Source organism: Prionailurus viverrinus, unplaced genomic scaffold (assembly GCF_022837055.1).
Source record: "Prionailurus viverrinus isolate Anna unplaced genomic scaffold, UM_Priviv_1.0 scaffold_50, whole genome shotgun sequence".
Classification (NCBI taxonomy): Eukaryota; Metazoa; Chordata; class Mammalia; order Carnivora; family Felidae; genus Prionailurus; species Prionailurus viverrinus.
In genome coordinates, this window is record NW_025927613.1 from 2,634,727 (window position 1) to 2,658,829 (window position 24,103).

General features: G+C 41.5%; 1 protein-coding gene across 2 annotated transcripts in view; it reads left to right on the forward strand.

Moving 5' to 3' along the window:
- The first annotated feature begins 3,887 nt into the window (after positions 1-3,887).
- Positions 3,888-24,103, forward strand: part of OTUD7B (OTU deubiquitinase 7B) — a 52,111-nt gene continuing 31,895 nt past the window's right edge. Inside the window, exon 1 of one of the 2 annotated variants that reach the window (XM_047847810.1) lies at positions 3,888-4,198. The gene's annotated coding sequence lies outside the window, so the exon portion shown is untranslated. The other variant, XM_047847811.1, reaches the window with a different exon arrangement.

The window sequence follows — 24,103 nt, forward strand, 5'->3', positions numbered from 1 at the left end:
TTCTCAGTATTTATCTGAAGAAAATGAAAACACTAATTCAAAAAGATATATGAACCTTATGTTCATTGCAGCACTATTTACGACAGCCAAGACATGGAAACAACCTTAAGTGTCCAGTGATAGCTGAATGGATAAAAAAATTATGGTATATGGGATGCCCGGGTAACTCAGTGGGTTAAGCATCTGACTTCAGCTCAGGTCATGTTCTTTAGGTTTGCAAGTTCGAGCCCCGCATTGGGCTCTCTGCTGTCAGCGTGGAGCCCACTTCAGATCTTCTGTCCCCTTCTCTCTCTGTCCCTCCCCTGCTCGTGCGCTCTCTCAAAAATACATAAACATTTAAAAAATAAAAAAAACCTGTGGCATACATACATACATACATGTATATATATGCAAATCTCTGTTTTATATATATATATATATATATATATATATACATATATATATATATATTGGAACACTGTTCAGCCATAAAAAAAAGAAATGGAATCTTTCCATTTGTGACAACATAGATGGACCTTGAGGTCATTATGCTAAGTGAAATAAGTCAGACAAAGAGAAGACAAATATGATATGATTTCACTTATATGTGGAATCAAAAAAAAAAAAGAAAAGAAAACCACCACCAAAACAAAACAAAACAAAGAAAAAAGTTGAGCTCATAGATACAGAGAATAGATTGGTGGTTGCCAGAGGAGAGGGGAATGTTGGGATGGGTGAAAAGGGTGAAGGAGGTCACAAGGTACAAACTTTCAGTTAAAAAACAAGTTACAGGACTGTATATAAAGCATGGAAACTACAGTTAATAGTACCATATTGCATATTTGAAAGTTGCTAAGAGAGTAAATCTTAAAAGTTCTCATCGCAAGAAAAAACATGTAACTACGTGTGTTGATGATGTTTAGTAGACTTCATGTGATCATTTTACAACATACACAGATATTGAATCATTATATTGTTAACCGAAGCTGCTATAATGTTGTATGACAATATATCTAAAAAAAAAAAAAAAAAAAGAAAGAACTGTGGATATTTAAAAAATACTCAGTTTCATGGTTTTCAGTCCCCGAAATTCTGAGTTAGTCTGTCTGAGGTTCCTAGGCATATATTGTGCGTTGTTTTGAAACTCCACAGAATCACTGGTCTAAATTACGGTGGTGGTAGTGGAACGGAAGTTATTTTGGTTTGGTTTTCTGTTCCACCACAAAAGCATATAAATGCAAACAATTGCTGTTTTTTTTTTTTTCCTGGTGAGCTGCAAAATAGCTTTCTCTGAACATTACCCTCCCCCCCCCCCATCCATTAGCCACAGTATTGAAACAGTCTCTTCCTTTTAGTTTCTCCAGTGAAATGCAAAGCTCTATATTTTCAGTTCTTGCTTAAAGTGAAGTGAAAGCTCAGGGAACTCCTTGGAGCAGCTCTGTGAATTGCTAAGATGAGTAAATAAAAACATGCCCATAGGATGGAAGAGAACTTGGTACTAAATGGCAGATGAGGGTGTGTGGCTGGTACACTGGTAGGATTTTCTCTGCCGCTTTTACCTTCATCTTTTTCCTATTCTTTTACCTGGCAGCAAAAAATAATCTGCTGTGTTCTGGCAGCTGACAGTGACATCAGACAGTTGCTTCCGAATATTCAGCTTACTGACGGCCCAAATGGCTGCATATCACTACAGAAGAGGTGAGGACCTGACACGTGGGAATAGGAAGAGAGTCACTTAATGGCTTAGGGGCTGGCTGAGCTGGGACCAGAACCCAGGTGGCTTGGCTCCCATCCTGGCTGACCACACCGCTACCCACACAGCCTGGGCTGACCCAAAACAAGCAGCCCATTGAGCAATCGCACAAACAACAATGAGTGATGGACGGTCAGAGCAAGAAACAGGCACAGAGCAACTGCAACCCCATCACTTCCTGGCCCCTAAATTTCCAGGCAAGCCTGTAAAAAGTGTGGTTACTTAATTGAGTTTGGCCCAGCTTTCAAATTTGGAAACTTTCTGTGGTCACTGCCAAGTAAAGGCCTGCCTTGTAATGAGGGTGGAGAGTGCCTTTGAACTCCGTACCTGGTTCTAATAACGCAGTGGTAGTGGAATTAAGACTGGAAAGAAATAGTTAACAGATGAGCATAACCTCGCCCTGGGAGGACTTTGGTGAAACAAAACCGCTTTACCTTTTTGAGGCTGCTCCTTTGTGACTCTGTTCTCCTACCTCAGATTTAGCCAGCAAGGGGTGGCCGTGATCAGTGGAGTTCAGTTAGAATCAACTTAGATGACCAAGTCTCATTCTACCCTCCTCCTCAAATTTGCCACTGAACAGTAGCCAAAATTCGTAGTCCCCGAACGCTTGAAGCCCAGGCCAAATGGCTCTGCTTGCCAACTTGTACTGTTGGTCCTGGGTGTGCCTCCTGCAAGGCACTCTGACCTGCTTGGCCTTGGTATGGCCTTAGGCCCAGCCCTGAATCAACTCTAAACCCTGGGTGTCCTCAGGAGATAGAGCTGCCTGTCTGGGCAGTTTCCTGTTTCAGATGTCCATTTTCTAGTCCGGAGCTGGATAATTCCAACAGGTCTATGCTCCACCCCTCCCATTTAGAAACTGAGGACTTCAGGAAGTACTGAGGGGGAAAGTCGAGTATAATACAGTGTTTGTTTTTAAATAGGCCTAATGGGCGCAATTTAGACAATAAACATTTTGAATATGCAGATCAGGTGCCACAATGTTAGGAATCTGAATTAAAATTCAGGATTTCTTTGGTCAGATTACAGCTGGGGCTGGCCTCATTTTGTGTTTGTCATAAAGAGGTATTGATTCAATGGCTCTGCTCTCCTAATATTTAGTTATACATTCAACAAATATGGAAGGTCTGCTTCTATATTTTGAAGAACAAAGCTTATGCTCTTATAGCCATAACCTATTGTAACTCACAGAGCACACATGTGAGTTCTGTTTCATAAAACATAGTTGCATGTGTTTTACTAAAGTGTAAGAAAGATCCTTGGTGCCTGGAATTATGTCTTTAAAATTTTTTTTAATATTTATTTTTGAGAGAGAGAGAGTACAAGCAGGGAAGGCGGAGAGGGAGACACACACACACACACACACACACACACACACACACACACACACACCCTACACACACGTTTCAAAGCGGGCTCCAGGCTCTGAGCTGTCAGCACAGAGCCCCACGGCGGGTTCAAACTAACAAACAGTGAGATCACTACAAGAGCCCAAGTCGGAATGCCATGCCTAATCGACTGAGCTACCCAGGCTCCCCTGGAATTATGTCTTCTTATACATTTTTGTGTCCCCAATATCAACACAGTATCTTGCACAATTATGCTGGGATGCTGTTAAAGGGCATTATCAAGAACAGCTATACTCGACTTCTTTCCATCGGGCTAACAGTCGGAGGCGGACATGTCCACAGGGAAGGGTATGTTCACTTCACGAGTGATTTAAGGAGACTTGCAAAACTGGGTGGAGACTGGTCTGGAAGAAGTATGGTTAACTTTCCTCTGGTCAGTCCAGAATGACTGCGCCGAGTAACTAGAACTTCACTGTTCTCGTTCCAAAGTATTATCACCCCTCTCACCTTTCCAGAACTATTCGCCGCTTTCTGCTTTTTCCCCAAAGGGCTGGAGCCAACTGACTCTACCTCAAAGTCTCAAGAGCCCACCCTGCACTCCTGCAGCTCCGGTTCAAGAACTCTCCAGACCCGAGGCCTTAGGAACGCGGTCCTGGAAAACATGGGGTCACGCGCGGGGCAGGCGCCAAACTGGCCACAGCCAGGGGAGCGGCACTAAAGGCGGGGCTGCTACGGGGCGGGGCGGGGCGGGGCGGGAGGAGGCCTGGGGGCGGCTTGGGTGTCACCACCAACACGCTCCGGCCGGAAACTGGCGCTAGTTTCCGGCCGGACGGCCGAAAGCCACCGATCCCGAACCAGCTGCCGGAGCCGTAGTGGCGACGGGGTGTGGAGGAGGCAAAAAGCCACTGGGGGAGGCCAGTCCAGATCAGTGCCGTCTGGCTCCGGCTCCTGATCCTGTGCGGAGCAACAGCCGCGGTCGCAGTCTCCGCCGCCGCCTCCGCCTCCATCGTCGTCGGGGGAGGGGCCAGCCGGACCCCGGGGTCACAGCCGAGGAATGAGGAGAGGCGGCCGGGCCCCGCGCTCCGCCCCGGCCTAGGGCCTTGCCCCGGGAGCCGCGAGGGTAACGGAGCCCCCTGCCCTGTCACCTTCCCCCGTCTGCTCCCGCCCTTCCCGCCTCTTCAGGACTCCCAAACTCTGACCCTCCGATCTCCACTGTCCCCCTTCTCCTTTCCGATGATATTTCACCCGGAGCCACCGCCTCCGGTCACCCTCTCCTCGCCCTGACTGTTCCTTGCTTGGCCCCAACCTTTTCCCCAGTTACTCCTCCTTTTCACCTGCGTCCCGCGTTCCTAGCCCCCCGGCCCCGTTCCCGGCCTCCCTTCCTAAGCTGTGCTGGGCAGTGTGGACGGTCCTCCCTTGTCAGCGAGACTTTCGGGAAGGGATGGTGGAGTGTTAAGGTGGTTGGAGTGCAGGCTACCCCCATCCTACCCGCAGAGGAGGATAAAGTTCATTGTAAAAGTCTCAGTATAAAAGTACAACGAAAAGAAAACAAGCTTGTTCTTTCCTGTAGAGAGCCAACTGAGGTGCGTCCAGTAATGGAGGAAGGGAGCGAAAAGTGTGCGAGTGTGAGAGCGAGGGAGAGGGGGAGGGAGAGAAGGATCGATTGATTGATTCTAGGGCAGGCTTATGAACTTTAGAAAAAAGAAAAGTTGCTCCGAGCCGATGGAAACTTTAGAAGCTGATGATGAGTAAGCCGTGGGCTGCGTGATCTCACTCCTCTTCTCATAATTACTAGGTTAACGGTGTGGCTCCGGTCGGGATGGAATGGGATTTGTTTACTGGGCCGGCGTATTTTTAGCTTGTCGGCTCACAAGGACCAGAGCTCTGAGTGTCTCCGAGTCTTTCCGAGTCTCTTTCCCTCCCTGCCTCCCTCCCTCTCTGTCTAGGTAGTCTGTCTAACCTAGGTGGTTCCTCTGGGCACAATACAGATACAGAAATTAAGTTGAAAGAAGTGAACTGGTGAAATTGAGAGTCTCTCCACACTCTTCGGGGGGTTTCCTATTCATAAATGCAAAGGCGAGAATTAGCAGGACTTTGACTTTTATTTTTGTTATAGTTTGATAACTGTGTATACAATATGCTTTTTAGAAAAATCAGATGCTGATCATTTTTCAGTCTTTGGCTTGTCATACTTAGTATATTTATTTAAGAGGTCTTGGAGGAGGCTGGATCCTTTTGTGTTTCAGAATCTATTTCTAAGGTGGGAAAGGACAAGAAGAGGGAGTGATAAGGCTAGTCCAAAAAGGATAGCAAATCCTACATTTTAAATATTTAGAAAATTTCCTTCCTAGTGAATGAGATTGCATTCCTGGTGGGGTGAGAAGACAGCAGGGACTTCTGCTGGGTGACTTGGGAGACTCACACTTGTAATTAAACGTTTGCTGTGCGTAATTTACAAACGAATATATTATACTCTTTGTCCTCATTGTTTTTCTGAACAGTTCTTTTAAAGTTTAGTATCCAACCTGCTCTGCTAGTCTATTGATATTTTGAAGGCTGAACAGAACTGTAAAATAAATGAAATTGATGTTGCTCATCTGGCGTCTGAATACCAGTCTTGTTCTAATTTCCACTAGCTACCCGGCGTGTCTCAGAGTACCTCCCTGAGTAAGTGGCCAGTTACTATGTACTTAGTGATCACAGATGAATACAAATATTAGCTCATGCTAGGAATAATTGAGAAAGTAAATATGCTGAAAAGATCTTCCGAAACTGAAATAGATTACTTTTCGATTTTATTCCATTCTGGATTATCAGCACCTTTCTGCCGATAATTATCCATTAACATGAATAATTTAGAATTGAACAGATATCCACTTTGGGCATTAAGCATTCAAGCAGGAAGGAAAGATGGAAAGACGATAATTTCCAAACCATTACTAATTTTTTGTTGTTGTTGCCTCACTTGACTTATCCCTTTCATTTAATGCCAAAGACTCCCTTGTGGAAAAAAAAGTAAACCTTTGCCAAAGAAAGGGCTGTCTGTTGACTTGTATAAGGCAGGCTGAACAGTAATGAATGGTAATTGTTAGTTGGACTTGATAGAGTTATGTCACCAACAACTTGGAAATATTCCTGAAGATTTAGATCCTTAATCTCCGTCTTTTGGGACCCCTATTGAAAAAAGATTTAATTTGGAGGGTAACATCACATTTTTAAAAACCACACACACCCTCTTTGACTATTAATCATTGTTTTAATTTGTGAGTCGGTTGATGCCAGTATTAGTATTGTCTGGGAAATTCTATTTATGTCAATGAGATAAATTAGGGAAGATTTCTGAATCAGCAAAATTTGAAATGGAATTGGAGACTATGGATTAGAGTCCTAAAGAAGCTTGACCTGTGGAGTTCGATAGAACTTGGTTCAAATCTTGATTATGGTTTTTACTATGTGACCTTGGACAATTTACTTCTACATTCTTATTTATAAAGTATGTATGAGCATTCAGGCAAATGAAATAGTTATTCTTTATTAGAAGTATACAAAGAGAAAAGAACTTCCAGGCAGAAAGTATGTTTATATCTATTTATATCAACTTCTACATTTATTATTCTGTGGCTGGTGGGATGGGATGGGGCTGCGGATTGAAGCAGTTGAATAAACCTAGGAATAAGCAAAGGGCAGCCTAGTAGTCTACCACTATTCCCATTTTGCAGAAGGCATCGTTTGGGTTTTTGATTCAATATATGTAACTGAGTGAATTATGATGGAATAACAGTATTAAAAATAAATTTTCAGATTGTTATGGGGATACTAAGTGCCACTTGTGAAAGTTTTAGAGCTTCTCAAGCATGGCTTAAACATGCTATGGATTCTGGAAGATTCTTGTAAGGCTTCTTGTAAGGAGCACCTCCTCTTCTTACCCCAATCCCATCGAGGGAAAATCCTGAGACAGTGCTTTTGAGGTGTGCCTTCAGCAATGTCTTCCCTGTGGGAACTTAGGAGCTGTGAAATCTTCTCATCAGCCCCCAATAAATTCAGAGAATTAAATTCTGTGTAACTGGAACAAACATGCAGGGCAGTTTTATGAATGCCTGAATTCAGTAGATTTTTTAATATGATAGAAGAAAGTTTTTTGTTTTTGTTTTTGTTTTTTTTTAAATTTAAGTAAGAAATACTTGCTGAATAATGATTGAGCACTCTTGTGGAGAGAGCTGTCTCCAAACTCCAGTGATGGACTTTGGGAATATAGAAAAGATATAAAGATGGGTGTCCTTGCCCTTGGGACATGACTCTATATACCCATCACAACGGGTATATAAAAAGGGACGGCATACTGTTGTAAGCTTTAACATTTAGAACACAACATGTAAATGAAAGCAAGTTTAATGTGCTACAAATGGAGTATGTAGAGGCTAGAAAAGTTGAAGTGACAAGGTAAGATTCCGTGAGATCAATTAGGAAAGATTTCTGAATCAGCAAAATTAAAACAAATTTTTTTCTTTAATGTTTATTTCTGAAAGAGAGAGAGAGAGACAGTGTGTGAGCAGGGGAGGGGCAGAGAGAGAAGAGGACACAGAAACCAAAACAGAGAGAGAGAGAGAGAGAGACAGAGAGACAGAGAGAGAGAGAGAGAGAGAGAGAGTGTGTGTGAGCAGGGGAGGGGCAGAGAGAGAAGAGGACACAGAAACCAAAACAAGCTCCAGGCTCTGAGCTGTCAGCACAGAGCCTGATGCGGGGCTTGAACCCATGAACCAGGAGATCATGACCTGAGCCAACGTCAGACGCTTAACCGACTGACCCACCCAGGCACTCCCTGAAACAGCAAAATGTGAAATGGACTTGGAGGCTATGGATTAGAGTTATAAAGAGGAATGGCCAATGGAGTTAGATCAAACTTGGTTCAAATCTTGACTGTGTGATCTTGGACAGTTGTCCGTCCTTATCTATGAGATATATGTGAGCATTCAAGTAAATGAAATAGCTATTCTGTGTTAGGAGTAAAAGAAAATAAAAGATCTTCCAGGCAGAAAGTATAGAAGGTACAGTGTGCAGTGATGATGTGAATGACTAAGCTGTGTTTGTTGGGGGAATAAATGAGAGGGGCTGGAGAGAATGTGGGTGGTCAAGTCATGGGTAGAGCAGGCAAGAGGGTGGAGGGGACTCAGAGGCCAGACTCTGTTGGGTGTTGATGGAAGTGTCAATAGAGTCATTGTAGGTCCTTGAACAAAGGATGGATTTAGTGAGAAGTATTGAGCCTTCTAGTCCAGGAACTCAGGGACAAGGAGTCAGGCGGCCACCGGTACATTGTAACTTCAGTTTCTCTCCTGGACCATCTTGGTGTAAAGGGACCATCCAGGAGACAGGATTCCTTGTAGAAGTTTTTGTGTCCACACACCTTACTCACCATGCTGAGCTCTGCTTGTGCCTGTCTCTTATTGTACTGGCTTGTGGGTTATGGCTGGATTCTCCTAAAGAGCTTATGGTAAGGACAGTGTCATGTTTTAGGTGCATTTAACTTTCAGTTATCTCTGCTATTGTAGGGCACACTAGTATATGTAATTCAGAACTTAATATGGAAATTTCTTGGTTTGAAAATGCATTATTTTTTAAGCCAGATGTGTTTTATTTATTTATTTTTAAAATTTATTTATTTTGAGAGAGAGAGAGAGAGTGAGAATTGGAGAGGGGCAGAGAGAGAGGGAGAGAGAGAATCCTAAGCAGGCTCTGTGCTGTTAGCATGGAGCCCAATGTGGGACTTGATCCCAGGAACCATGAGATCATGACCTGAGCCGAAATCAAGAGTTGGATGCTTACCGGACTAAGTCACCCAGGCACCCCATAAACCAGATTTATTTCAATGTTATTGAGGATCATACTAATGCTGATAATGAATTGCATTCCTAAGCCTATGTTACCTGATGGTGAGGCGGGTATATTGATGGCAAAGAAGAGTCCACCTTGGTTTAAAGATTTTCCTCAGAAATCCTTTAGTTTTTTATTTTTTTTTTCCAACGTTTATTTATTTTTGGGACAGAGAGAGACAGAGCATGAACGGGCGAGGGGCAGAGAGAGAGGGAGACACAGAATCGGAAACAGGCTCCAGGCTCTGAGCCATCAGCCCAGAGCCCCACGCGGGGCTCGAACTCACGGACCGCGAGATCGTGACCTGGCTGAAGTCGGACGCTTAACCGACTGCGCCACCCAGGCGCCCCATCCTCAGAAATCCTTTAAAATGGATAGTTAAGACTGGACTGTACTGAGTATGTTAATGAAGATGAATTTCTTTTCAAAATCTGTGCAAGTCCAGTATGGCCACCTAAGCTAGTCTACCTTATGCCTGAGAGTGATTTATAGATGATGCCTATGTTGTAGCCAGAATGAGTCCTCACTCACGGTATATCTGGAGGAATCCTATTGTGTTGTGTTGCCTTGTTGAAGATGAATGAAGGTAGCTTTTTCGAAGGACTTGGGCTTTGTAGAAGCTTTTCCAGATATCAGCTCTGCTAATAATCTGTCAGGTTTTTCCTCCTGAAGTAAACTTGTTTGAAAATCTGGCCAATTAAAAAAAAAAAAGATATGGGGAGCAGTGTCCACATGTAATAAACAAAAAAATCACACGGCTGTTCTTGCAACATGCTCTTTCAGTTGACTTGCTTGCCTTCACCACTGCCTTCCCCCACCCCTGCCTTCCCCCTACCTTCTCATAGTCATTACCAAACTATGTGCTTATGATGTCATGAGCACAGGATTATTATTTACTTCTTGAGTCAGGAGTTGTAGTATTTATGAGTGGAAATCAGAGGTGGAAGTCAGGAATCTTAATTTATACAGTTTAGTTCAGGATTATTTTCAGTTGTGTTTTTTAGGATTATGTCTCATCTTTTTATTTCCTCTAAGAAATAATTTTGGATAGGGAAAATTATTAAGCTGTTATTTTTAGTGACCTGCTTTGAGTTTAGTTTTATGCTGGTTACTGCAGAGGATTAGGAAAAATGAAGATTTTGTGCCTTTGGAGAGTTTGCAATCCAGTAGGGAGTAAGGGGTATAAGGAGGAGTGAATACCTGTTGAGCCTCTATTATGCCAGACAGATGAAACAAAGAAAATGTGAAGTTATTATTTTTAAAGATTTTTTTAGTGTTTTTATTTATTTCTGAGAGACAGAGAGAGAGAGAGAGAGCGAGCAAGCAGGGGAGGGGCAGAGAGAGAGGGTGACACAGAATATGAAGCAGGCTCCAGGCTCCGAGCTGTCAGCACAGGGCCTGACATGGGGCTCGAACCCATGAACCGTGAGATCATGATCTGAGCCAAAGTCGGACACTTAACTGACTGAGCCACCCAGGCACCCCAGAAAATCTGAAATTATATTATTGATTGCATAGTACAGACCTCATACCATAGAATGTACTTGGGGAAGAGCGCTCAGGTAGTTATTAATATCACAGAGAAATTGTAACTTATTCCAGATCTTAAAGAAAATTGTGTCAGTTACAAGGGGTGAAGGTGAAGCAAATAACAACAACAAAACCATTTCATTTGGAGCTGAGAGGGATCAAGCAAAAGCCTGGACCAGGCTTAGGTGTTCTTGGGGCAGTGATGAGACTGTCCTGAGTATCAGTGAACAGTAGTGACATGAGGTGCTTAGGTTGGTTTGGAGCTGTGTTTTATAGGGGTCTTATAAGGCAGGCTTATCAGTTGAGATTTTAAAGGATAGAAAATAGTGAAGCACTATGAATTTTTGAGGAGGATACTAATATGATAGTAGGAACCAGATTGGCTGGGATGGAAGGGAGATTGGCACCCGGGGTGTGTGAGGTGATGAGACCTGAGTTAGAGTTGTAGAGGGTGCGATCAGGAGAGAAAAGGGGGAAAAAGAGATTGTGAAGGAAAAATTGAAATCCGTGAGGACTGGATGTGGCAGATGGAGAGTGATCCATCAAGTATGACCATGACATTTTTTAGCCTGGGTTCTGAGACATCGAGATAAGGAAGGTAGGAAGGTTTCCTCATTTTTGGAGCGAATTTGATGAGTTCAGCATAAGAGGTATTGGATATAAAGTGGTAATGGAACGTCCAAGTGAAAGCTCTTCTAGTTCCTAGAGATGAGCCTGAAGCTGGTGAAGCTGGTGGAGAGTGGAGGACGAGGTTAGTACAGTTGCAAGTGTGGTTTTGTGGTGCATCAGCATGGATGTAGTGGCTGTAGCCAAGAGAATGAATAAGCTCTCTGACGACGAGGGTTTAGGAAAAGAGCAAAAGGCCAGAGATAGTGGTAACGATACACTAATACACTATTCTGTAGGCTTTAGGCCATTTTTTTTTTTTTTAAATTTTTTTTTTCAACGTTTTATTTTTATTTTTGGGACAGAGAGAGACAGAGCATGAACGGGGGAGGGGCAGAGAGAGAGGGAGACACAGAATTGGAAACAGGCTCCAGGCTCCGAGCCATCAGCCCAGAGCCTGACGCGGGGCTCGAACTCACGGACCGCGAGATCGTGACCTGAGCTGAAGTCGGACGCTTAACCGACTGCGCCACCCAGGCGCCCCGGCTTTAGGCCATTTTAATGGACTTCTTCCTTGTTCTTCCTTCCCCGACTCCAACAAGCATCCTTTGAACGCCTCCTACCTTGTAAGCACTGTCTTAGGCACCGAGGAAACAGATGAGTCAGACAAGGTCTCTACCTACAAGGAGTTTATGGGTCCAGGGGGAGGAGACAGATGCATAAATATATAGATGTAATGAAGTGTGGTAGTTGCTGCAATAGAAGTATGTAGGGGGGATTCTAAGGGCCTAAAGGTCTGTTCTGCCTTGGGCATGCAGAGGTTGGAAAGTGCTTCCCAGAGGAGATGACATTTGAGCTGAGTCTTGAAAGATGAGTTAAGGGTGTACCCTATGGAAGACGGGGAGAGGTACACTCCAGGCCGAGCAAACAGCATGAACAAAAGCTTGAAGGAACGAAACAGCCAGACTTCTTCAGGTAACTTGGGACAGCTTTAGCTTGTGCTGCAGTAAATGATGAGCATTTCAGGGTTTTTAAGCATCGGGTGATAAAGTTTCATGTTCTAGAAAGATTATTTTGTCAGTGGTGTAGGGGGTGCATTGGAGAGGAACAAAGCAAAAGCCTTTTTAAATACCTTCTTTATGCTTAACAGTAACACGTTTGTTACCGAATGATCCTGTTTGTAGACTCCTAGAATCTGAGAACTACAGGAACTGTTTCTCATTCATTTTCAAAGGGAATACTTGAGATTTACTCAGGATCACAGAAGTAGTTTTGTGATAGTTTGTTCTGGAATTCAGTCTTCAGTGGCCGTAATGTGGTTGGTGGTTAATAAATGTCATTTCACCTCTCTAATTCCCTCACGTCCCATTCCAGTGTTTGTTATGTCCTGCCACACTGCATTGTGCTAGAAGACATTCAAGTCCATTGTTGTTTTTCTCAGTCCAAAGTGAACAGTGGTATTTTCCCAGGTCTGACTGAGGAAGGTCTGCCCGGAGAGTACCTGGGAGAATAGGGACTTTTGACCTGGGGCAGTTGGGTGCCCTGGAGTGGAATGAATTGGATGTTAGGATTATTCATCTGTAATGATTCAGATGTAGAAGAATGTCAAGGTATTTGTTTTATTGAGTGTGCAGATGTAATTTTCTCTCCTGCTAAAGTTCCCTTCAAGTTGTTTTCTTTTCAACTTAATTTTAAATTGTGCCAATGAAACTTTGGTAGAAGAAATGGGCTCTAATAAATTGGTTACCTCCAAAAACTATGTTTATCTTTATTTAAAAAACATAAGATTTGACATTATACTTGTATTCTAAATCTTCCTTTCCTGTGTTTTTAATTTCTTTGGATATATATATATATACATATATATATATATATATATATATATATATGTATATATATTAAAGTAGGCTCTAGGCCGAGTGTGGGGATTGAAGTCACAGCCCCCAGATCAAGAGTTGCACGGTCTACCACCTGAGCCAGCCAGGTGCCCCTTCATTGGGTTTTTGTGAAAGGAAATTGTTTGGGTTTAAAGTGCTAAGTGAGAGTTTGGGTTTTTTTTGTATTGTAGTCGTTTTGCTGGAGAAGAACAGGCTAGAAGGATATCTTGGAGGTCCTTAGATTCCCTTGGGGGAACTTGGGACACAAGGGGATGTGAAAGGATGGATACGTTCCATTGATAAGTCTTCCTCAAAACTTAACTGAGTTGTGATTTCTTTACTCTTTTCTGTGGGCTCTGTCTCCATCTTCTCTGGAGACGGGTCTGGGTTTGGAAACTGTCCACTTTGGCAGAGCTGCCAATTCTTAATTCTTTCTCAAGTGGGCAAGGGTACATTCTGTTTTTGTTTGTGAGTGTTTGGGGGAGGGGGAGGGAGAGAAGGCACAGAGTAACTACTCACAGTGAGTCTTCATCTGAATTCCTATGTAACTGGAAGTTTCCTTGGCTTTGTTTTGGGGAGATGACTTGGTAACACCGGCATTTATGTTGTGTGGGAGCGGCATTTATGTTGTGTGGGAGCGTGGTTGTCACTTCCCTCAGATGTCTGATTTAGGATGGCCATAAAAACTTCCTTCTTGTCCTTATCTGTCAGCCTTCGCCCCGCCCTGGTCTGAGTGCCTTTTGTGCACACTGCCGGATATTAAGCATCCCGTTCAGTTTAGAGCTGAACTGATTGAGTGTTCCCTGAAAGTTTAGGGAAACCATCTTGCTCCTGACTGTTACGTTTGGGTTAATGACTCCAGTATTCTTCCAGTCACCTGGCCCTTTCTTAATTTAAAAATTTTGAGTAATGAGATATTTTGAATATTTAGAAAAGTCCAGGGGAAAAAAACTAACACATTTTTGAGCCCATAACCGAAATTTAATGGATATTAACATTTTGTCATATTTGTCTTGGATCTCTTACTCTTTTTAAGATATAATGTTAGATGTACCTAAGGCCTCCTCTGCATCCTTTCCCCTTTTTTCTTTCTTGGGAAATGCTTACTGGCCTGATTTGCTATGTATCATTCAATTTCATGTTTTATACTTTATATTTTTAATGTATTATATATACATAAACAACATATAGCTTTGTTTTGAAATCTTGCATAAATAGAATTGAACTGTATGTATCCCTTTGCAACTTTTTCTCTCAACATTGTTTTTCATCCGTCTACACGTAGATCTAATCCATTTACTCACCTAATCTTTAAGCCTCTTTCCTCCATTGCCTTTTTTACTTGTCCTGTGAACAAATATCCTACCCATTAAAGTCCCAGTTTAAAGCATGTCTTCCATGAAAACTTTCCTGATTTTTTTTCTCCAACAGGAGAGTCCCCACTTCTGAATTCTCCTGTCATTTTATCCATACTTGTCTGGTAGTAGTTGTATATTTTTGTATTTTTGCTTATTTGTGCCCTTGGCATGCCACTTCTACTACACTGTGAGCTCCTTGACAGCAGAGAAGTGTCTTTTATCTTTGTATTTTTCCTGGGGCTTGCCACAGTAACTCATACATGGTAGGCATTTAGTAACTGTTAGTGACTAAATGATTAATGAATAAAAAAGACAATCCTTCGCGTAGGTGAATTGTTAGTTTAATTAGGAGCGTGAGAGTGGGCCCCCATGAAAAATCGAGCTTATAAAAGAAAGATTCAGCACTGAAAATTACATAAAATGCACATAATTGGGTGAGAGTAGTCAAGACTAACTTCCTGCAGGAGATGAGAGCAAACATTCCTTGAGAAATGAAATGGGAATTGATCGGTGATATCATCCAATGAGGAAACTCCTGGGAATTGATCCTGATGGCATCTGTGAGGCACTGTGCTCCTGTGGCCAGCCTCATTTCACTAGCTATCAAATTCTGCTGTTGTCATCAAGGTCTTGACACCCTCACTGGAGATGGGACACTGGCTGTTGAGAAAAAGCAGCCTCTCTGTTCACTTAATAAACACTGCTGAGAACCAGGAATTCTTTGGCATCTAAAGAAGAAAGTCTGATATACCCATTCGTATATATGCTTTCAACACTTCCCTTTTTTTATTGAAACCAGATTGAATCTCAGCAGAATATTTTGAAGCTTTTAATTCTAGAAGGTATATTCCCAATATAACATCGTTTTGGCCTCATAGAAGTTCTTCCTTCCCCCGCCGAGTAGAAATTAAATATTAAGTGGAACTGTATGAAATTGCAGTTTTTAGGTAAAAGCAGTCAAATATTGGCAGTTGTGTATGGTCAGACCTTATATATCCAGTCTTGATTTTCTCCTGGTCTGCAGAACTTTGTGGACCTTTTTGAAGTGGATAATCCCAAGTCCAGTTTTTCTTTTGTAGTTATGTTAAGCTCAAATTTTTTAACATTTATTTTTTTAAGTTTATTTATTTATTTTGAGAGTTGGGGGAAAGGGACAGAGAGAAAGAATCCCAGGCAGGCTCTGCACTGAGCCTGACAGGGCTTGATACCACGAACCTCGAGCTCATGACCTGAGCAGCAGTCCAATCGGATGCTTAACTGACTGAGCCACCCAGGTGTCCCTTAAGCTCAACTTTTTAATAACATGTTTTTCAGAACACATTTAGTATATTTTTCAGAACACATTTAGTATACTTGGGAAGGTTGTGGGTAAATGTGTGAGGGTTGTAGGCCAGAGTACACTGTGAAAAGTAAGTCCGAGATAAAAAAACTTTTGCTCTCAATAGGCAGAATTGATTGAGTTGGCTTTAATGAGCATAGTTTCTTTGAATAACTGACACCCCCTCCCCGCCCCGCCCTTCCTGCCACCTCCATGTCTTCTCTCTAGTCTTGATAAGGGAGAGCTGGTGGTGGAGAAAACCATGGAAGAGAAAAATACCTGTGGCCCTTGATTGTATTTGGAGACTTAGCAGGGAAGAGGGTATGAGCCCTGGCTCCTAGCACCAGACTCTTACTTTGTAAACTCCAAACAGTTCTTAGGTTAAGGGGGGCAGGGGTGGGGGGGTGGGGGGGGGGAGGGAGTGGTGGGGCGGAGCTCAGGAAGTGGGATGGAGAGCAAAGACACAAAGATAGGGGGAGTTAGCAGTATGGAATAGGATTGAGGAACAGGAATGGAAAAATAAGGATAGGTTAAAGAGGGTCTGTTTCCTCTTATCCTTCAAAACCCTGTTACAAGTCTTTATAAACCTTGTACCTTGACTATATCCCAATTGCCTCCAGGCCACATACCTACTTTGAAAACATCATATATAGAATTCAGCTTTGAAAGTATTGGTTTTGTGTTCAAAAATGGTTCTTTGAGAAGTCAGGGTCATTTTAAATGAGTTGGTCTACTACTGTCCTTTGAATCATTAATAAATGACATTGAAGGAAAAGAAAATCCCTCTGAGCCTTTAGTATGAGTAAGTCTTGGTCTTTACGTGAAGATAGTCTCATGTGAAGAATTGAGGAAGACAATGGTCTTTCGTTCTATCGTGCTGCTAACAAAAATATTTTGGACAGCGAGTTCTCATCTATTTTCAAAACTTACCTGCTCTTATGAATTCCTTTGTATTTGCTTACATCTTCTTTGAATTAAGAGCTCACCTGGCTGAGTGTTAGAGTACTCATTCATTTTCTGAAGTTTTCCGGACATTACTAAGAACACAATTATCTGACATGAAGAATACTTGGTCGTGTTTAGTGACTGGGGATACAGACTTCCCATACTCCTCAGAATCCTGAAAATAGAATTCGAAAGTTAGACTTAATATTTGCTGCATCCTAGTTTCTTTGGTTGCCTAAAATAAATTCCTAGCTGTTTGGCACAAGGTGACCTCTCATTTTAACATTAAATTCCTTCTCTCTCACATCATCTTTGAAGTTTTTTGTAATATGCCAGTTCATTATGGAAATTAAGATGAAAAAAATTGTCTACACAAATTTCTCTTGATGTTAGCTGCCAGGTTGAGACTGAATTCCTTTCTACTGAATACCTGCTGTGTACTGGAATTTGGACAACATGCTCTAAGGAGATGCCAAGGACGTGTTACCCCAGTAAATAAACAGATAGTAGGAGAATCAGCCCCTTGGGAATTCATGTTCTGTGTTAAATGGGAAATAGTTATATATACATAAATACGTATATAGAAAAAATGTGAAAAACAAATAACAACTGCAAAGTAGTATGTATACCATCATACAGCATTTTAGAACCTAAAGGAAATTTACATATTGTCATCATTTTCTAGGTAGGGAAATGAGGTCCAGAAACTTTGACTTGTCCAAGGTAGTAGTTACCATTAACAACAAACATTTTATTGAGTATTTGCCCAATGAGAAGTTAGGCCTCGGTATAGAAAGAGTTCAAGTCAATCAAGAAAAATAATTGTTGTGAAGACTGAATATCTGCATAGAAAGATAAATAGTAACACAAAGTCATGGGTGCTAAGTGTCAAGTGAGGAGTACTGTTATACAGAATAATATAGAAGTTTTTTTTTGTTTGTTTGTTTGTTTTGTTTTTTTTAAAGTAAGCTCTTTGCCCAGCCTGGGGCTTGAACGCACAACCCCCAGATCAAGAGTCACATGGTCTACCGACAGAGCTGGCCAGGTACTCCCTGGAATTATATAGAAGTTTAGAGTGAGTAGATAAGGGGAAATTTTACACTTAGGGTAACCTAGACCTTAGAGAAGAGAGAAAACGGTAATTTAGAGGGGAAGGCATTAGAGCAATGTGTATTTAGAAGGCATTTAAGGCATGGAACAGTGAACTGAGCCCACCTTGTCTTGAGGACAGAGCAAGTAGATGAACGAGATAAATAAAGTTGGAGAGTTAGGTAAATTGGAGAGGGCCTTAAATCTCAGGCAGGGAAATTTGGTTTGTACTTACAGTGAAAAATCCCCAAGCACAGAATTGTACGTGTAAATGAATATTTTAGGAAAATAGATTTCAGTTATGCAGTGTAAAATGGAAGAAGAGAGGCCAGGTAGAGACTGTTATAATAGTCCTGGGGAAAAGGAGTCTCTACAGGGGTGATGGTAATGGAGAGAGGGAAGAGATTCGAGTGATTTTGAAGAAAAAAAATAGACTTTGGTAACTGCTTTTATAGTAAGGGGAGATGATAGTGCATATGTTCTCAGTCTGGGTTATAGCAGTAGAGGAGCTGGGTTTGGTTGGTTTTTGATACATCTACTCTGCAAAGGGATACCTTGGTGGAAGCCTTTGGAGAGGACTGAGTCTGGCCCAGTATTCTCAGTACTGAATATGTAGTTTAAGTGACCGGTTTAAGTTTGCAGACTTCCTAAGTTAGTAGAACTTGGCTCAGAGCCCATTCTTTTCACTGTTGTTCAGTGCTCTTTCTACTATATCCTATTGCTTAAGAAGAGGTGGGTCAAGTGGTTAAAAATGAGGAGATGCCTGGGAAGTGAAATGGGAAGTCAAAGACCACATTATGATGAGGTTTAACCACAAGCCTTTTCAGTTCTGCATAGGTTTTCCTTCTCTTCAGACACTAAATGTGTACACTGTTGGGCTCATAATGCAACAGTGACCCGCATTCCTTAGAGCCATCTTCTGACATTCAATTCTTCGTAGTCAAGGAAAAAGATTCCTTCCAATTTTGGATTTAATTGTGTTGTACTCTCTGACCTCCCATTTTGAAGATGAAATGTCTTTTCCTTTGCGTGTAGATAGGATGCTCTGGTTATAGGCTGTAGGTGAGGTAGCCTCAAAGGCCCCATCAGTCTTTTTGGAGTAAAGGGAGGAGGAGAGTTTTGGACCCAAATCTTTTAAGCTTATTTACCCCTGTCAGCAATTAAGAACAATTTACTTACACAGGTCTTATTACCTAAAAAGGTCAGGAAATACTTTGAATCAATAGAGTGTTTTCGCTAATAGGAAGTTTTAGAGAACTGAATAGCCTTCTAAAAAATCCTTTATATTTGGTTTTTAAATACATAGTCTGGTATATTTAAGATGTGACTCAGTCTTGCTTCCTTTCCTTTCCTTTCCCTTCCCTTTTCCTGTTCTGCCAGGCTTTTATCTGCCTGGTAACCGATACCTGAAGACTCACAATAGCATTTTCTGGATCAGCTAACATTTATTATGTACCTACTACAAAGGTCTATTATTTATTTGTTTATTACTATTATTTTTTTAAAGTTTTTATTTACTTATTTTTGAGAGAGAAAGAGAGGGGGGAGAGAGGGGAGTGAGTGCACAAGCGGGGTAGAGGCAGAGAGAAATGGTAACAAAAGATCTGAAGCAGGCTCTGTGCACACAGCAGAGAGCCCGATGTGGGGCTCGAACTCACGAACCATGAGATCATGACCTGAACTGAAGGCAGACGCTTAAACGACTGAGCCACCCAGGCGTCCCACAAGGGTCTATTATTTAATTTCATCTGCCAAGATGAAATATTCCTGGATCTTATGACTAGGGCCCTAGTAATAAACATTTTCCAGTGCTTGGCTTCTACAGTTCTTACCCCACATATTTATTTATTTGGGGGGTGGAGGGGCAGTGAGAGGGGGAGAGAGAGAATCCCAAGTAGGCTCTGCATGGCCAGTGTGAAGCCGGATGCGACCCTAACTCACAAACTGAAAGATCATGACCTGAGCTGAAATTGAGTCGGACGCTCAACCAACTGAGCCACCCAGGCACCCCGATTCTTACCTATTTTATTTAGTCTTTGCCATGGCTCATCTGTTATAACTTCTGACCTGGCAGGGAAGTGAAGGGAAGAAAATTTTACTATTTAATAGTGAGACCCTACTGTGAGTTATGCTAAGTACTTTATATATCACCTCACTTAATACTCATAACAGTTCCGTAAGATAGATATTTTATACCTATTTACAGATTAATTCATCTAAAATACTTATTTTGTTTATATATTTATTATGGTGTTAATAAAATATTTATTAATTCAGCCAAGATATTCAGGTACTGTTTAAGGTGCTGAGGATAGCACAGTGACTATCAGATGAGGTCCCTGCTAAGGCACAGAGAAGTTAAATAACTTGCCCAAGGTGACATAGCACAAAAGTGACAGAGCTAAGCTTTACGTATAGATCTGGTGGATTCCAAAGGGAATGTATGTAACCACTATAACATGCTACCATTTACATATATTGCATGTTCTCTGTGATTACTTAAGTTATAAAGATAGGTGGGACTTCTAGTATTTCTTTGTTTAAAAAGATTCTCCACGAATCCAAGAAAGAAATCTATCTTAGTGCCAACAAGCACACCTGCCCAATGATGCTTTTCCTCTCTTCCCCTCCCCCCTTCCTACTCCCTCTCCACCCACTCATACCTGGGTATAAACTGAACAGTGCCACCTGCTTTGGAATTTGGATGTGTTTGTGTTTTTGAGGACTGGGAGAGTTTTGTTTGTTTCTTTGGCTTCCTGAATGTTCCTTGCCCACTTGCAAGTGCTTTCTTGTAACATGATGGTGAGTAATATGTTGTTAATGTTGTAATGTGGTCATACCAGTTGGAATATTTTTTTTTCTTTTTCCCCCAGTTCTCTCTGTTGAGTATGTGAGTAGGGACTCTTGGGTCAAACTTTGGCAGTTCATTCAAATAGAGAAGGCTTTCTATATTTGGAGGACTAGAAAGTAGTCTCGAGGTTGGGAAGACTATTAAAATCCAGTGTCTTCTGCCCAGGTGAAATTCAGTTTTGTTAGCATTCTAGGTTTATTCTTTAGCTAGTGTGATCCAAGAGAATACTTGTTTTAGATCATGACCATTATCACCAGGTGCCATATCTAGGCTAGATGGTTTTTGTTCTGGAGTTAGGAGCTTAAAAACAGGCACACAGGTTTTGTGGTAAGCATTACCTAGTAGGTCAGAAGCATTAAAAAATGATTAGGTCTGTGAGAGTGAGAAGCGGTGTTCCAGTTGAGTTCTAGGGATTAATTAGATAGGGTGAAGGGGGCTAGTGTTAGAAGTGGTTTTGGGGACCCAAGTCAATGATGAGTTGGGATTTACGAATATCTGTGCAGGACACATAAGGTCAGTGAGATGATTTATGTGGATGTGACTAACCTAGTGCTTGGTCCTTGATTGGTGCACAGTAAATATTTGTTAAATCTTTAAAGGTACTTGAATGGTGAGTGTTGTCAGTTTGTCTTTCTGCAGCAGCTTTCTCATCAGTAACTATTCCTTCTTTAGAAAAATATTTATTGATCCTTTAACTGTGAGTAAAACATTGGGAAAGGGATTGGGGTATTGTAGATTTATATCAGATTCTTGCTGAAACTGCGGTCTTAGCATGTACAAATTGAATCAATCAGGCCTAGCATTTAAGGGCATAATTTAAGGGGAAATTTGTGATTTTGCTTTGCTAGAGTCAATCCTATGCTTTCTTGATAGAAATAGCTTCTTGATCCTGTGATAGAGTTGAAACTGCTTGCTTTTCAATTCCAGTTAAACTGGGTTCGATTTTTCCTGTTTGAGATAGTTGCCTATGATGTTTCCTTTTATTCTCCCTATTTTTTTCAGTGAATGAAGTAATACATTTGAAAGTATTTTGTGAACTGCAAAGCTAGCAGTTGCTATCACCACCACCACTACCAATAATAATGCTAAAAATATTAATGGGATAGGACTCATTTTAACAAGGGTTGATTTCCTGGATTAATTTTGAGGAGAAAAACTCAGGACCATGGGATATTTGCTAAATGACTTATGTACTGATTCATACTATTTGTACTTTTTGTGGAAGAGAGAAGGAAAAGCAGAGACCTGTTACTCTGAAAACTTAGCATGGGGCTATGTCATCATGAAGGGTTGCCTATACTACTTAGACATACTCTATTGTGGCAAGAAAGGTAAATAGGATTTGTCATATGTTTGACTTCAGAGGCTTCTCGTACATTCTACTGAAGTATCTATCTACGTAGGAAACAATTCATCCTAGTCTGTTGGTAAGATCAACCACATTCCGTTATGGATCCTATACTGATAAAATGTCTCTGCCCAGGACAGTATGGCCTCCCAAAGTGGTAAGATTAAGGAAACAGTACCTTTGACCAAATTATCTGGCTAGTTGTTACCATCAAAAGCCTTTACAGTCAACGTCTGATGATTGTCTTTCTTGGAGAAGAACATGTGATTTTAATTCAGAAGAGCAAGTTGTTTAGTAAATTTGAAAGACCCTTACTTTACAAGTTTACATCTTTTTCTGTTTCTGGTGCCTAGAACTCAGTAAATCTTTGAATAAAGGAAGTTAGCTGATACCTATCTTGGGGTTTTCTCTGGAACCAGCCCATCAGATGAATGTCTAGGCTGTTGGCTTATTGGTTTATGCATCCCCTTCACTTAGCAGACTGCCTGGCACAGAATGGGTCCTTGCTAAGTGCTTATTGAGTGATTGAGTCAGGAGGTTAAGGTTTTCATTACGGGAGAATTGCACTGACCTGGTGCTGTTGTGCTGATGGTGGCCCTTCCAAAGAGGAGGAAGAAATGTAGCTTTCCTACAGGTCAACATGAATCAAAGTGAATGTGAGGAAAGTGATTGCTCGGATGCTTGCAGGCATTTTACTTTTTCTGACAAGGAGAAGTAATGTGTTAAAAGTTGATGCTTTATTTCTCTCTTGGTTTTTATTTTATGTTTTATTCTGTTCAAAATTAGTTATTGCTGTGATTTCATAACAGCATAAGAGTACTATGTTATAGCTTCAAACTGTCCATAGAAAAGAAAAAGAAAATCTATCTCTTTGTCAACACTTAATTTTATCCTACCTTGTTCCTACAGAATTTCAGGCCTCAGGGATGTAGTGATAGAAGAATATTTTCAAATCCAGTTTATATCTCTAGTGGTGATGAACAAAACAAAAACGATGATTTGATTTTAGCATGCCTTCCTGATTGTCTAATGTAGATGATTGCCATTAATATGGCTTGCTTAAGTGATTAAATTTCCTAATTATATATCTTTTTCTTTGGTATACATCTGTAGAAGTGAGAGATTTAGCTGGGTGGCAGGAAGAAAGGAAGTTTTCATAGATAAATCCACAAAGGGTCACATGGAAAATCGAAAGTCATCGGTATATGTAAAGTCAGGTAAAGATTACTAGTATAGGAATCAACGGATTTATAGTCCATACACAGCATTAGTTAGCTCTGTGACTTTGGGCAAGTCACTTAATCTCACTCACCTGGTTCTTATACCTTCGTCTGTAATTTGAGGGTTTGGAATGAAGTGATCTCTGATGTCCTGGTTTTAAAGTCATAATTCCAAAGTGCCAAACAAGGAAAGCAAACTGACTTTCTGCACCTCACCACCAGGCTTATTCCACATAAACCCCAAATGTGAAGGGTTAATTATGTAAAAATAGAAGTGTATAGTCTACATTCCTAAATAGACTAGAATTGTCAGATTGTATTATATGCTCATAACTAATTTTATGTGCTTAAATATAAGAGGCTTGGTTGCTTTTAAAAGAAAAATTATGGGGCGCCTGGGTGGCTCAGTCGGTTAAGCATTCGACTTTGGCTCAGGTCATGATCTCTTGGATCGTGAGATCGAGCCACGTGTCGGGCTCTGTACTGACAGCTGCGAGCCTGTAGCTGCTTTGGATTCTGTGTCCAGAGACAGATTCTCTCTCTCTGTCCCTCTTCCGCTTGAGCTCTGTCTCTGTCTCTCTCTCAAAAATAAAACATTTAAAAAAATTAAAAAAAAAATTATTACTACAAAAGGCACAACATACACAAATGAAAGAGACCCAAATAATGCTCAGGATATCTTGGGTTGGAGTTTCTGCTTCTTAATGTTTATTTATTTACTTTTGAGAGAGAAAGAAAGAGAGCATAGGTTGGGGAGGGACAGAGAGAGAGAGAGGGAGACACGGAATCCAAAGCAGGCTCCAGACTCTGAGCAGTCAGCTCAGAGCCCGATGCACAGGCCTTGAATTCACAAACTGTGAGATCATGACCTGAGCCGAAGTCGGGTGCTTCACCGACTGAGCCACCCAGGTGCCCCTGGAGTTTCTGCTTCTTAATTCCAACCCAGAAATAGAAATATGTGTGTATTGGTAGAGTTCGTGGGGAAGTGGGGAGGATGGTGGTGGCCGGTAGTGTG